Here is a 15,901-nt window from a genome sequence, read left to right as displayed (position 1 = left end):
AGGGGTTTGGGGGAAACCACCTCAAGCTGTGGACAAGCAAAATTCGTGACATGGGTGCTTGTGCAACTGTGTCTGTCTTGGGGCACGGGGTAGTGGGGTAGGGAGGGGGAGCTATTGCAGGCCTGGCTCCTAAGCTACTGTGTTACCAGTTACCAATTAATCATGATTCACTCAGGGACCAGATAAATACACAGTACCTAGCTACTACATAATGAGTTAACGAGCATGGATTAACACCTACAAAACTACAGACTAAGGAGAGAAAATAATCAATACAGACAATCAACTTTCCCAAGACAGACACAGTCAGTTGCACAAGCACCCATGTCATGAGTTTTGTGTGTCAGCAGCTAGGGGTGCAGAGCCCCAGAACCTCCCTGCTCCGATCTCCTTGAGAGCTGGCAGGCTTCGTGGCCTCAGCAGGGGCTAGCAGGCCTGCAGCTTTCACCCCGCTGTGCCTTAACACACACAGTGTCACCCATGTCATGAGTTTTGCCTATCAGCAGTCAGAGGTGCAGGGTCCCAGAAGCCAGACTCCCCCTGCACCTATCTCCTTGACAGCTGGCAGGCTTTGTGGCCTCAGCAGGAGCAACCACCTCTGTAGTTTTCAGCCCGCTGTGCCTTAACACACACAGAGTCATCTATGTTATGAGTTTTGCCTGTCAGCCACTTGAGGTGCAGTTCCCCCCAAACCCCTGCACCTATCACCTTGAAACTTGGCAGACTTTGTGGCCTCAGCAGGGGATACCATCCCTGCAGTTTTGACCCCACTGGGGTGTAACACATACATGTGACATGAGTTTTGCTTTCAAGAATTTGGGGTGCAGTTCCCCCTGAACCCCTGCACCTATCTTCTTGAAACTTGGCAGGCAAGTTTCATGCAGGCTTTATTCAAATCAGACAAAAAAACAACAAAGTTATAGATATTTAATTGATTCCCCATTATACCCTATGGCTGGATCTCCAAGGCAGCTCTGAAGTTTAGGATCTGCTTCGGCCAGATCGAGGTGGAAAAACCTATCTGGAGCTCTGGATTGGATCCCTGGCATCTGAAGCAACCAGATCCAAAGCCGGATCGAATAGCTGCCTACTCACACAGGCCTACAAGCCAACACTATTTGAAGGGAAAGCCTCAGGTAGAAGGAGAGAAAGTCTGTTTTACAGTTTGAGACTCCTATTTCCTCCCTCTTTCTTTTCTTTTTTTCTTTTAGTGGGTTAATAAGATGAGGGTGTTAATCACTGAAACAAACTGCCCAGGAATGGGTCTTGGCAGTTACTGGCTACATGGACCTGGCCCCCTCTGATTTGTAATTGTGTCATCTCAGCATGGGATATAGCTGAGATTGTGTGTCTGGGCCTCAGTGATAGGCCTGGGCTTTTTTTTCTCTGCGGTTTTTACAGCTATGGTGTTTCAGCTTAGCTATGTAGCTGAACCCCAGCTATATGTTCAGGCCTCAGTGCAGTATAGGCCTGGCTGGCTTTTGATGCCCAGTTCAGGCCCAGCGGGGTAGGCCTGACTTCTGTTTTGGAGATTTTTTCTTGCAGTTTCTGCCCAGCACAGCTGGGACTGGGACTAGGAATTCAGGGGTGCAGCATGCTGTCTGGAACAACACTTAACCCCTCAAGGCCACTACATAGAAGTGGGAATCGCCCTACAGTGGGGCAGGCAATTATTTCTGGCAGAGGGCCGCTTACTGAGTTTTGGCAAGCCATCAGGGGCCACATGACAGGCAGCCCAGGGCAGATAAGTATTAATTTTCTAAATTTTTTAGGGGCCCCGTGGGCCAGATAGAATGGCCTGGCAGGCCACATCTGGCCCCCGGGCCACATTTTGCCCACCCCTGCCCTACAGCATCACAGGGAGCAACAAGGGGCCCTTTGCAACACAGAAGAACCCATGCTGTCTAGCAGCTTCCCATAGCCCAGCGAATCCAAGGAGCAGTGCAAAAGATTTTCCAGTGAAGCGTCTCTCTCTATCCCATTGCTGAAGGGCAGGTATAAGGGTGAAAGCCCCTGGAACTGCCTTTTGGGTGAGTCCCATGTCCCAGACTGTCTGGGCATGGGTGAGACCTTCCAAGAGGGGGCAATCTATTAGGGCTGTGTGAAGCTTCAGTCCCTGGTTTGATTCAGTGGAGATTTGACCCAATTCAGTAGCTGAATCTCTGAATCCGAAGCAAAACAGAGGACCCTTGAATCTTTTTATATCAAGTTGGAACCCCCTGAATTGATTCAGAGAGATTTGGACATAGACACAGCTTTAAATTTTTTTTCTACGTACCTTGAGGTAGGAGGCGACTCGTGAATGCTGTGATGCTGGAGCACATGGAGTATCCTACAGAAGTGTTGGGGGCTCCCCAGTGCACTCAGCAGTAGACTCAGAAGTGGGCCAAAAGCACTTCTAGTCCACTGCTGGGTCCACTGGAGAGCATGCAGGGGGCCCCCCGCCAGCTTAGTACCTGGTGCCTCCTGGGTCTGGGGGAGGGCACCTGGGATCCCCTGTGGCCAATTGTTGAGCCAGGGAGGTATGGGGGGGCCTCCTCTGTATACTCCCTGGTGGATCTGGAAGTGGACTGGAAGTACTTCTGATCCACTTCCAGGTTTGCTGCCAAGCATGTGGGGGCCCCCCCCACACTCCTGTGGGATGCTCCTTGCCCCCAAGCATTGCAGCATTCATGAGCCATGTACCTCGAGGAATGTAGAAAAAACATTTAAAGCCATGTCTACGGCCAAATTGCTGATTCTCTGAATCAGCATCGAATCCTCATATTCAGCCGAATCGAATCAGGGACAGTGATCTGAATCAACGAATTGAATCTTTGTCCCTGATTCAGGCCAATTCTAAATCCAAATTGAATGGGACCTGCTTCGCACACTCCTACAATCCATGAACTATGCCTTGTAGTTGGTGGTTTTAAATTGTATTTAGTGTTTTTCTTTGTTTTCTTTGCTTTTGTTTCTGTAATAAATGTATCCTTTGCATTTACATTGCTTGCGAGGAGGGGTTTTTGTTTATATGGGGCACCCTAGTAATTTGTTTAGTGTTTCCTAGGTGGTCTGGCTAGGGGCTCAAGGCAAGGTAAAATATATTTAGACCCCAAAATTGAACCCAGCCCTAGTTGCTGCTGACTGGTGCCCAGCAGAAGGGTCACACTTACACATGGAGCATGTCTATGAGATGTTTACTGAAAAGTAGCTTAATTAATTAGCTGTGCAGTAAACATCATACATCTACATGTGCACCCCTATTAGGTTGGAGTAAACTAATTTACTCCACAGCAGGATAGTACCTGTAAAGCAAAAAGAAAAACCTCGGAAACCTATCATAACTGTAATATTTTGTGAAATCAAAAACACTAGATCTTGTGAAAGAAGCTCTGAGTTTCTCACCCAGATCATGGTGAATAGGATTTAAGACTATATTTTGAATAAGCTGCTAAATATCTCTTTAAATTTGCTAAATAAATGCTTGAAGGTTATACCAAGCTTATACTAAATCTGCTTGAATCAGTCTAGTGCTACGCCTGTATGAAAAACAGTAGAAATAACTTATTCAACAATTCAAAATATATTATGGAATTCATTGAATAAAATATTTGTGAGATATTGTTTGACCTGCTTTAGTTCTAACTAATAATACTAGTAGCCTGATTTATAAGTAGGGTAAAGCAGTCAAACTGCCATATATTTTAGTTGCAGCAAAAAATTAGATAATAAATTGCCCAGTCTTTCCGAGTTTGGCACAGGTCTTAGTACATTCAAATGTCCAAGAGCAGAAATTCTGATGTCAAGTTAATCTTTTTCTTTTTTTTTTTAATACAGGCCTTCCAAAATATTTTGATACAAGGGACAAATAATCAAATTAAAATATTTCATAGGATTATTAAGATTTTAGATTTTTCTCCTTTGATGTAAAGTGGCTAATAAGTCCCACACATGAAAATGTTTTTGAGTGATGTTTCTGTGTTTCTGAAGGCTCTTAAAGTCTTAATTTTCACAAAATTTGGTTCTACTTTGCAAACGTTGTAAGGATATGCAAATTCTTAATGTAAGGCTTTTTTATTAAAAGGCTTTTTCTGATTAATGGTTATTTTTATCATGACTTCTAAATGCATTAAAATGCATTAGTCACATATCTTATTCAGTACCCTTCACTGTAACATTAGATACTTGGTGCTGAGGTGATTTCAATTAAAAAAGGTGCTATGCACTTAAACACTCAGCAATGCATTACTTGCAGTCATGGTGCCAGTGAGCAAGGAAAGTTCAATTTAAGAAGAAAAAAAAGGGCAGTCTTTTTTTCCTCTTTTCTTCCCTCCCTATTAAATATTCTGAAAATATGGAGTGCTTCTTGTCATTAATAAGAAGTTCAATCCATTTTCTTTAATTTAAGTTGACATATGTCTGACTTCCAGAATGAGACCCTATAGGAATCTCATTGTCTCCTGCTCCTTCTGTATCTTTTTAACATATTGTGTCTCACTGTAAGGAATTGTATGCACAGTTGGGGACAGCTTTTAAGTTCCTCTAGTGGAAATTGTGGGAACAAGATAGTTCTTTGAGAGCATTAAAGTAATGAATATAGGATCAGTCTAAGAGTCACAGAAAGGATCTTCTGACTTCCCCTACTGAGAAACAAATGATACTACAGGATGTACTTGCTACCTTTTAGCTCTTTATTACAGAAGAAGTAGGGGAAAAACACATCTGAGATTTGCCGCTGCACCTCAGATGTCTTCAGAGAGAGACTTCAGAATGAGGCTGATTTTAGAACTTTTCTGCCGCCAGCCACTTTCAAGTAAATTTAAGAAAAAGGAAGTAGTTATAAGCTGCTTAGATATTTATCACCTGATCTAAAGTCATTGGTATCTACTGATTTCAAACAGGCTTTGGATCAGTCCTTCATTCTTTAACCACACTAATATTACTCAAAATAGCAGATCTTTAGGAGTAGTCAAAAGAATGGTGTCTGAAATGAAGCAGCAAACAGCTTCTTTCTCTTATTTGAAATACTATAATGTCTTAATAAGAAACTAATTTAATAACTACCCTTGGTTTTAGCTATTTGTTTTTCTTAGATTTCATTTGTGTAAATCATTTGCATAGTCAGCTTAGTTTTGTGGTTCTCACAGACTAACCATTATGCTTTTCTGTTTGAATTCAGCATAGTTCAAGGGAATAGTTGAAATGCCATTTCCATTTATAACTTATTAAAACATATTTGGGTTTTTATAAACCTGTGGTGGCCAGAACCAGAGGGGTTACTATCATGAGCAATAAATATATGCTGTTGGAGACATCCAGGCAATTGTCTAGCAGTTAAGATTAGCTAATGCAAAGCTTGTAAGCTTGCAGCCCGCAAGTGGAATTTGTCTGTCACAATTTAACCAAAGTGTTGAATTTAACTGTTTGCACTGATCATGAGACTGACTAGACCCCAAAAATAAGCAAACTACAAGATTAGCTGATCTAACAGGTTTTTTAAAAGTCAGCCATAACAAGATCTGACCATCTAATATAATTAGCACATTCCAAGGAATAAGAGACCAAAGGGTTGAGCTTGGGCAGGTAATGCTAATTTCAAACCTCAAAGTATTGTGGTGTAATTTGCCTATTGGGTGAATCCAAGTTCGGGTAGTAAACTTCCATGATAATTTCTCATACCTTTTGATCCCATAGGGTAACAGCTATAGGGCAAGATTGTGAGTGGCTCTAAAGCCAACATATTAGCATAAGATAAGGGATAAAGGAACGTGCATATCAAGTGACCAGTTAGAAGGACGGGACAGAAAGACCATTGCCATACCAAGCCTGGACCCCAGACTCCCAGTGTGAGCAAAGACCAGATCCTGACCATGGGACCTTCTCTGTGACCCCTTGGACAGCATTGATTGGGGACACCTGACTTCGCTGGAACAACGTGGCGTGCACCTGGCATAGAGGGACTGCCAATAAGTTGCCAACCCCACGTAGGAACTCTGTCATTCTATCTGTTGTTATCATTCACTATTAGCTCTTTATTACTGTACTATCTGTTTGTCGCATTTACCTTTCTGTTAACTGTTGTATGCTAAGCTATAAGTAAATTTGCCTTTACTTCACTCCCGATTCGCCTCCTCAATCCCAAACCCAGCAGCCTAACAGCTAATACACTTACAGTGCCTAGCCAGCCTGTGGTGTAAACCCCCCCTATTTTAGCTAATATTAATTTGGGTCCTAACCTAGGAGACACCAGGTACAGTTTTTAAAATCATGTAGGAGCTTAAATTCCACCAGCTTTCTACAGAATATATGTATTTTTTTTGAGTGATTGGAAAAATTTTTTTGAGTGAATGGAAAATTTTATCCAGCATCTCAAGATTTTTGTCAGAAAAATATGGTACTGCTTTCATCAAAGCAATATTGATAAATTGCAACTTGTTCCTAAGTCTTCATTGTGACTAGTCTCATGTTGAAAGTTATTCCGTAAGTGTTTTGCAAGGCCAGGTCCAGAGTGTTGGGCAATTTGAAAGGTGACATTATGAAACAACACTTTATCAGGCTTAAGAAGGTGAAAGCGGTTGGATCGACAATCTGTGGGAATGGCATAATGCTGAAGGGAGCTTGCATTGCTAATCTGCCTATAGCTTTTCAAACTTACCTGGGCAATGTGTTATCCTTCAACAGTCATGAAATGCACTTATTTTAAGTATACAAGTATTCTTGAGTAACCATTACTTGGAGTTTCTGCAGTGTCTGGCATTGCCTTACAACCACCATGCTACCAAAACATTAGGGGATGTGTATTACAATATTGGCAGCTACAGCTCACAGTACAATTTGTTACAGTATGTTAATTTGGTTTTTTTACCCACTTAGTTATTGGTGCCTCTACCTCTGACAAAAGGTGCCAAATGGCACCTATTATGATGGCAATACAACTTTAGTAGAAACTAGTCTGAAATGATCCAGTCACCCACTCTCCTAAGTTACCAGCCAATCCTTGAAGGATGACATTGCTGCTTTGCACATGGATAGATGAGTCAATGCAAAATGAAAAGGATGCAGTGGATTCTATTAAACAGGCATTAAATAAGCTATGGTTAAATGCATTTTTTTTATTGCTCCTTGCAATGAAAAATAAAAGGCCTTGAGTTCTTCACTTTTATAGTGCTTTCCACAACTACAGGCAACCTTTGTGTGAATATAGACACTTCCTGCAATGGGAAGAATTTTTACAGCCAAACATTAACCTTGAAATAAGGAGGAAAAACAGATAAACGTCTGCTAAGAAAATATAAAATAGTGCACTGAGACGTTGCAGAAACAAAGTTATGTGAAATCAAAGTAAATTGCAGCAATTCATTTTGTACTTGTTAAACTGCTGTATAGAGGCTTAAAGGAAAAACTCCATTCTTTTCAATCAGCCCACCAGGCTGTAAATGGAAAGATAAGAAGCAATTCTTACCCTGAATTAACTGTTAATACGTTTAAAAAATGAAATTTCTGAGACTTTATTTTTTAAATGGCTTTACTTAAGCTTGCCAGAATGGGGGGTACCTTTTCAAGGGTATATAATATGTAATTAAATTATGCTAGACCATGTGGAATGTGATAGTTTAATTATTAAAATGAGTGCTTATCCATGTTTACCAACATCTTTCTTTAAAATATGCAGCACTCTCCTTTCATTGAAGATGATGATTTATCCCAGAATTTTCTTTTATAACATTCTGTACTTACTCTCTCAGTGTTAGACACATACAGTATGGTACACATACAACTTCTTAGAAGTTAGGTTACTTCTTTTTAAATAGTATGCTGGAAGATATGATTGTCACACTCATATATTGCTTTGATCTATTCATAGCCTTGGCTTAAGTCTATGGATGCCATTTCCACCTTTTTTTTGAGTGAATGGAAAGGAGTAATAGTTAAAAGCTCCTTTCAGTGGCAATAGTTGAATAAGAAGCTACTTCAGAGAACAATCAGTCTTTGCCACGTGGACCTAAGGCTTTCTATGGATTGATAAGAAATCCAAGGGATTTAGGGAGTTTAGAAGTTTCATTGTTGAGAGAGGAGGAAGTGAGAATGTGAGAGAGAGGAGAGAGAGAGAGACAGCGCACGCTCCTTGGGCACAGTACTTGCTGGAAAGGCAATTTATTTGCTCAGAAATCTGTTTCCTATTTCTACCTTTAGAAATCAGTGGTTATAAATAATAAATAATAAACATTTCTTTTATATTATAAATAAAACAGGATTGCACCAAAGAAATACCTTTTGTGATCAATTTCTCCTCTCATCAGAAACGACCAGGCCAGGCTCCAAATATTTGCTAAAAGGAGGCACCGTACCGCACAACCTTGTATTCCTGTTCATCTGCAACATACTTATGGCCTCAAGACTGTACCTCTCAGATAAATCTCTGTTCCAGCAATTGTTTAGAGCGTACTGATCAGGTGCTGAGTCTCTGAAAAATGACCTAGCTGGGCATGCAAAATATTTTCTCTGTGATGAGGTTTTTTTCCTGTTCTGTGCCAGAACTTTTCTACTGCATTTAGGGCCTCAAAGTGCATCTTCCTCAGCCAGAGGGTCCCCACAGACAACAAGCTCTGTACCCAAACTAGCTAGCTCCCATATTGCAAAGCCTTTAAATCTGTGCACCGGTAACAAACCTCAAAACCTGCTATGCCAGTGTTTCTTATTATTGGTCCTTCCAATTATCTGTAGTTGTGCATTACCCTAAGGCCTCTGGGTAACTGTATATGTATATATTTGTGTAAGACATGCATCAGATTATCTGTCCTGCATTTGAAAAACATAAAGTGAAAACAGGGCTTGATCCTGCAGAGCAGGAATTTTGTGGGGCTCTGAATTCAGCAAGAATCTTAAGTACCTATATTGAGCACTTGGATTTAAATTTAATCAAATCAGCAAAAGCTAAAACACCTTGCTGAACAGAAGACTACAACTGAGAGCTCAAGGCACCCCAGCTTATGATCATCAGAGTGCTATATATTTGGTTTGAGACTGATGGATTGGACAATACTGGAAGTGGTACAGATGCAATTCAAGGGCACAGACCGAAATTACATGTGTTTCATGATCAGCCCCCTGAAGTGCTTTACAGCTGTGCCATGACACACATGCACGTCTTCAGAGTGTTTTAAAGCAACAAATTAACCCTCATCAAATGAGGGATCAGATGAAGACATTCCACTCTGAAGCACCTTCGGGAACTTGTGTTCCTTAGAGTTAATCTATTGTGCAATTGGGGCTGGGCTGATGCAGCCCACTTCTGCCCCACCTCCGGACTGTCTGCAGGAAGGGAGGAGGGAGAAGGAAAGGGGAGCAGGTTGCAGGCTGGGTTTTGCCCCACTTGTGCTGGAGGGGGAGTGGGTGGATTGGAGCCCCCAATACCTTGTGGTCCCCCTCAGCTTTCCCCACTCTACCTCAGGCCAGGCAAACCCTAGTCTGCAGCTTATTTCCCCTCCCCTCCCCTCCCCACCTCCCTTTCTGCAGACAGCACTGGAACTAGGAGGGGGGGTGGGGCTGGAGGAGAGGGGCACCATGAGTTAGAGCAGGGGTCTGCATGTCTCTCTGTCACATTTTCCATCTTATATTTGTATGGTCCTAACTGTGACCCAAATGATGAATTTAATGCTATTACTTAAGGTCCACAGAGATAGAACAAATTATCTCACTACAAAAGCAAAACAAAATCAAGAGAAAAAGACTATGAATAGTAAATTTTAATGTATAGGCTTGTACTAAGCTATGATGCATTCTAGGGATGCATGCAGACATTTGCTGCATCTGGTCTTAAAGTAAAGTAAGCCACCTGATTGTAGATTGGGACTGATATGTTTGGATGTTCACTGGTGCCAAAAGCTACGCTGAGAACTTGGTGTAAGTAACTTTTGGGTGGAGGAGACGGTCAGGTGGGATTGAAAGAGGCTACTGGGTCTGTGGGGTAGGTGGTGTTGACAGAATTAGGGGGTCCAGAAAGGAAGTTTGGCACCCAGGGCAAAGCCTGCAGTGGCAGCCCACCCTTGTCCCACACACAGATCTGGGGGGCACATGACAACTCCCATGCTTGCCTGGGAGTGCATACAGTGATGGGAGCTGCCTTTCCCCCATGCATGTGCCCCCCACCCCCAACAAGCCATTTGTGGCTCCATTCCATGCCTCGCCCTGGCCGGGCAGTGCTTGTTTGTGCTCCTATGCTTTGGTGCCCGGGGTTACCTCTCTAGGTAACCCATTCCAGTGCTTCACCTCCCTCCTAATGAAAAAGTTTTTCGTAATATCCAACCTAAACTTCCCCTGCTGCAGCTTGAGACCATTGCTCCTTGTTGTGTATCTGCCACAACTGAGAACAGTCTAACCCCATCCTCTTTGGAACTGCTCTTCAGGTAGTTAAAAGCTGCAATCAAATTCCTCCTCAGGGTTCTCTTCTGCATACAAAATAAGCCCGGGTCCCTCAGCCTCTCCTCAGAAGTCATGTACCCCAGCCCCCAAACCATTTTTGTTGCCCTCTGCTGGTTTTTCTCCAACTTGTCCACATCCTTTCTACAGAGTGGTGCCCAAAACTGGACACAATACACCAGATGTGCCTCACCAGTGCTGACAACAGGGGAATAATCACCTGGAACCCCCTTGAGTGGGTTGGTTCTATTCCTGGAGCCAGCAGGGGTGCCCCTGTTGGGCAGGGGTAAAGAAAATAAAACAAAGAAAAGAAGAAAAAAATATAGGAGAAAGCCCAAAGGACCTTCTAGTCCAGTGTCCTACTGGCTGGCTCTTCAAGCCCTCCTGCCCATGCTTGGCAGTGCTCCTTCAACACTGATCCCTTGGGGTTCCCTTATCCTTTCTGCCCCCAGCCCAGCTCACCAACCTGGTACCTGGGAAGAATCATGCAGGGAGACTCCCGTTTCCTTGGGGTAGGCTTCAGCCTCTCCCTCTGTGTCACTGCACCTGTCATGCCATGGTTCAGTGGCTTCACTGCCATGTGTCCCTGGCAATTTTAGGGTTGAGTCACCACAAATGCTCCTCCTCTTCTGGGGCTCGATCTCAGTGCCCCGGGTGGGGAGATCCTTTGCAGCCTCTGTTGCTGCTCACCATCTGGGTGATCTCTGATCATGCTGTCTCCATCCTTTGTGGGGACAGAGAGCCTCTGCCCTCCCTACTGCCAGTGGCTGCTTTTATTCTTGTTGGCTGGTGCATCCTTGTGACGTCACCCACTGGCCTTAATTGCATAAAGGCATGGCTTGTAAACTGCGTGGGCTTTTCCTTTTGGAAGGCATAGTGAGGCAATCAGGTTGGTCAGGCAATCAGGTTGGTCAGGCATGACTTGCCCTTGGTGTATCCACACTGACTATTCCTGATCACTTTCTTATCCTCCAGGTTCTTAGAAATAGATTCCTTGAGGACCTGATTCATGTCTGCATAGGTGGGTATTAGATGGACCTCTCTAAATTTGATTTCTCTCCAACTTTGATTTTTAGGAACTCAAGGACAAGGTGGAGTAATTAAATGTTAAAGACTTAGTACAATTAATTTCAGAGGTTCCAAGGAAAACACCTTTGATTCATAATGACAGAACTGTTGGCAGGCCTAGATGATCTGATTTAAGTCAGCAGGCCTGGATGATCTTCATTCAAGGGTACTGAAGGACTTTGCCAGTGCCATAGCAGAGCCACTGGCATGGCTGTTTGAGCACTCTTGTTGTTCAGGTCAGGTTCCATAGGACTGGAAAAGGGCCAATGTGGTCCATATTTTCAAGAAGGGGAGGAAGGAGGATTCAGGTAACTATATCATCTTTAAACTAGGCTTGTCGGGGCAAGGGGAAGATGAGGACGGAGGAAACATCAGACTGCCAGACCAAACAGCACCCACAACTACAGCCCAGCCCAGCCCAACGAGCAAAGTGAATAAACAGGTAAGAGATAGGGGCCAGGGTAATGCTGGGACTAGGGTGTCAGTACACACACCCACAGGAGGCCTCAAATGCCTCTACACAAACGCTCGTAGTATGGGCAACAAGCAGGAGGAACTCACCCTCCTGCTGGCTGACACCAGCCCGGACATAGTGGGGATTACGGAAACGTGGTGGGACGCAACGCATGATTGGGTGGTGAATGTTAAGGGCTATAGGCTGTACAGGAGGGACAGGATAGGAAAGAGAGGTGGGTGCATGGCGCTCTATATTAAGGAGGAATACACATCCTCGTTAATTAGCAAGGAGTCAGGGGAGGGGCACTCTGAAGTGCTTTGGGTTAGAGTACAAGGCAGTCGAGGGGAAAGGGACTTAACGGTGGGAGTCTATTACAGACCTCCCAACCAGGGAGAAGAGCTTGACCAGGAATTCTTAGGTCAGCTCACTGAGGTAGTGAAGTCTAAGGATGTGGTAGTCATGGGGGACCTGAACTTCCTGGACATCTGCTGGGAAGAACAGTCAGCCAGGTCTGAACACTCCCGTAGGTTCTTGGCCAGAGTGCAGGACCTCCATCTAATCCAGGAGGTGCACAGCCCCACCAGGGGAGACACCTTGTTGGACCTAGTGCTGGCCACGGGTGATGACCTGGTGAGGGGGCTGCGGGTGCTCGACCACCTGGGTGACAGCGATCATCGCCTGCTGGAATTCACCATCCAGTGCAAGCTGGCAAAGGCCTGCAGTAAGGCAGCAGCCCTAGATTTTAGGAGGGCAGACTTCAACGAGCTAAAGAGGATAGTTGGAGAAGCGCTGAGGTCCCGGAGGGGAGGGGAGCCAGGTGTCCAAGGAGAGTGGTCGCTCCTTAAGGAGACGATCCTCCAAGCCCAAAGGAAGGTAATCCCAACGAGGATCAAAGGGAGCAGGAGAGAACACAAGCCTCCGTGGCTCACCAAAAGCATCCGGGAGTGTCTCCTTGCTAAAAAGGAGGCTTACACCCAATGGAAAGAAGGGATCATCACCAGGGAGGACTATTCTGTAGTTGCTTGGGGATATAGGGGGGTAGTTAGGAAGGCCAAGGCAGAGCTGGAACTGGGACTAGCTTCCCAGATTAAGGATAATAAAAAGCCCTTTTTTAAAACAGATCTTACGATGATAAGCTGAGAGACATGGGACTCTTTAACCTGGAAACGCGCAGGCTCAGGGGTGATCTGATGGCCACCTATAGATCTGGGGGATCGTTTGTTCACCAGAGTGCCCCAAGGGATGACTAGGTCGAACGGTCACAAACTCCTGCAAGACCATTTCAGGCTGGACATAAGGAAGAATTTCTTTACTGTCTGAGCCCCCAAGGTCTGCAACAGTCTGCCAGCGGAGGTGGTTCAAGCACCTACATTGAACACCTTCAAGAGTAAATTGGATGCTTATCTTGCTGGGATCCTATGACCCCAGCTGACTTCCTGCCCTTTGGTCAGGGGGCTGGACTCGATGATCTCCCGAGGTCCCTTCCAGCCCTGATGTCTATGAAATCTATGAAATCTATGAAATATGTAGGGGGTAAAAAGAAGGTCCCAGGTAATGTGGGGCCCTTGCAGGACACGATGGGAAACTTGGTCGTCACACCAGACGGCAAAGCTAACATGTTTAACGATTTCTTCACCTCCGTCTTCCTAAGTAGGGACCAGAACAGCCACGTCCCTGCTGGGCCCCCCTCGGGCCCCGGGGGAGGCACACCTGGGCCACGGGTTAGCGAGGATTTAGTTAGGGAGCTTCTGGAGGGGTTGGACGTATTCAAATCAGCCGGCCCGGATGATCTCCACCCTAGAGTTCTAAAGGAACTAGCCGAGGTCTAGGAACTAGCAAGTCCCCTGGCACAACTTTACGAGCACTCATGGTGCTCTGGTGAGGTACCGGAGGATTGCAAGAGGGCCAATGTGGTCCCCATCTTCAAAAAAGCCAGGAAGGAGGACCCAGGAAACTATAGGCCAGTTAGTCTTACCTCGATCCTAGGCAAGCTGTTCGAGAAAATTATGCTGGCACACATCCAGGAGGGGCCAGCAGGGGACTGCATGCTTAGGGGCAACCAACACGGGTTCATCAGTGGCAGGTCCTGTCAGACCAACCCGGTGGCCTTTTACGATCAGATCACCAGGTTGTTAGATGCAGGGGTAGCAGTGGATATAATCTTCCAGGACTTCCGGAAGGCTTTTGACACTGTCTCTCACCCCGTTCTCATTAAGAAACTGGGGGGCTGTGGTGTAGACACCCACACAGTCAAATGGGTCGCCAACTGGCTGGAGGGCCGCACACAGAGGGTGGTAGTGGATGGGTCCTTCTCAACCTGGAAGGACGTGGGCAGTGGGGTTCTGCAGGGCTCAGTCCTCAGGCCCGCGCTGTTCAACATCTTCATCAGTGATTTGGACGAGGGGGTAAAAAGCACCCTGTTCAGATTTGCTGATGACACTAAGATGTGGTGGGATGTAGGCACAGTGGAAGCATGCAACAGGCTACAATCAGACCTAGACAGGTTACAAGGGTGGGCGGATGAGAATAGGATGGGTTTTAACACAGACAAGTGCAAGGTGATGCACCTCGGGAGGAACAACCGGCACCATACCTACAGGTTAGGGAACTCCCCTCTTGTCAGCACAGAGGCGGAAAAGGATCTGGGGGTCATCATTGACTTCAAGGTGAACATGGGCCGGCAGTGTGGGGAGGCAGTTAGGAAGGCCAACCGCACCTTGTCGTGCATCCACAGATGCATCTCGAGCAGGTCCAAAGAGGTCATCCTCCCCCTCTATGCGGCACTGGTCAGGCCGCAGCTGGAGTACTGTGTCCAGTTCTGGGCACCGCACTTCAAGAGGGATGTTGACAGCATGGAGAGGGTCCAGAGGAGCGCCACTCACATGATCAGGGGGCTACAGGATCTGAACCTGTTCAGCCTCCAAAAGAGAAGGCTGAGGGGGATCTTGTGGCCTGTTATAAACTAGTCAGGGGGGAATCAGCAGGCATTGGAGGAGTCACTGTTCCCCTGAGCACCGCCAGGAGTGACCAGGAATAACAGTCACAAGCTGGCAGAGGGTAGGTTTAGGTTAGACATCAGGAGGCGCGACTTCACGGTCAGGGCAGCTAGGATCTGGAACCAGCTTCCAAGAGAAGTGGTGCAGGCTTCTACCCTGGGGGTGTTTAAGAGGAGGTTAGATGCACATCTTGCTGGGGTCATTTGTCCCCAGTACTCTTTCCTGCCATGGCAGGGGGTCGGACTAGATGATCTGCTCAGGTCCCTTCCGACCCTAGAAACTATGAAACTATCAGGAAAACCTTAAAAAAATTATTAAGGATCACAATTGTGGGAGTCCAGTGGGAAAAAGAATGCTGAAGGGCAACCAGCATGGATTCACAGCAGGTAGAGCCTGCCTGACTAACCTTGTTTCTTTTTATGACCAGGTCACAAAATGTTTAGACGCAGAAATCAAGGTAGATGTCATCTATTTGGATTTTAAGAAGGCCTTTGATATGGTATCTCACCCTATTCCCACAGATAAACTGAGCAGCTGTGACGTAGATGATTACACAGTCAGGTAGGTGGCAAATTGGCTTAGGAGTCACACCCACCAAGTGGTGTGGATGGGCTGGTATTGACCTGGAAAGATGGGGGTGGTGGAGTCCTACAAGGTTTGGTCCTTGAACCTGTGTTCATCAGTGACTTGGAGGAAGGTGTGGAAAGCACTCTGTCTAAATTTGCACATAATATCAAATTATAGAGTAAATTTAACACACTAGAGGGTAGGTAATGAATCTAGGGGGATCTGGACAGGTTGGAAAAGTGTGTGGAACAGAATAGTATGTAGTTCAACAAGGACAATTGCAAGGTGCTGCACCTAAGAAGAAGGAATTACCAGCATGCTTACAGGCTGGGGGATGACCTTCTCACTAGCACAGCAGCAGAATGGGATCTCGGAGTCATTGGTGACACCAGGATGAACCGGAGTCGTCAAT

Source organism: Crocodylus siamensis, chromosome 12 (assembly GCF_052110815.1).
Source record: "Crocodylus siamensis isolate JL-2025a chromosome 12, ASM5211081v1, whole genome shotgun sequence".
NCBI classification, from domain to species: Eukaryota; Metazoa; Chordata; order Crocodylia; family Crocodylidae; genus Crocodylus; species Crocodylus siamensis.
The sequence above is the reverse complement of the archived record's forward strand: the minus strand, read 5'-3'. Positions refer to the sequence as shown.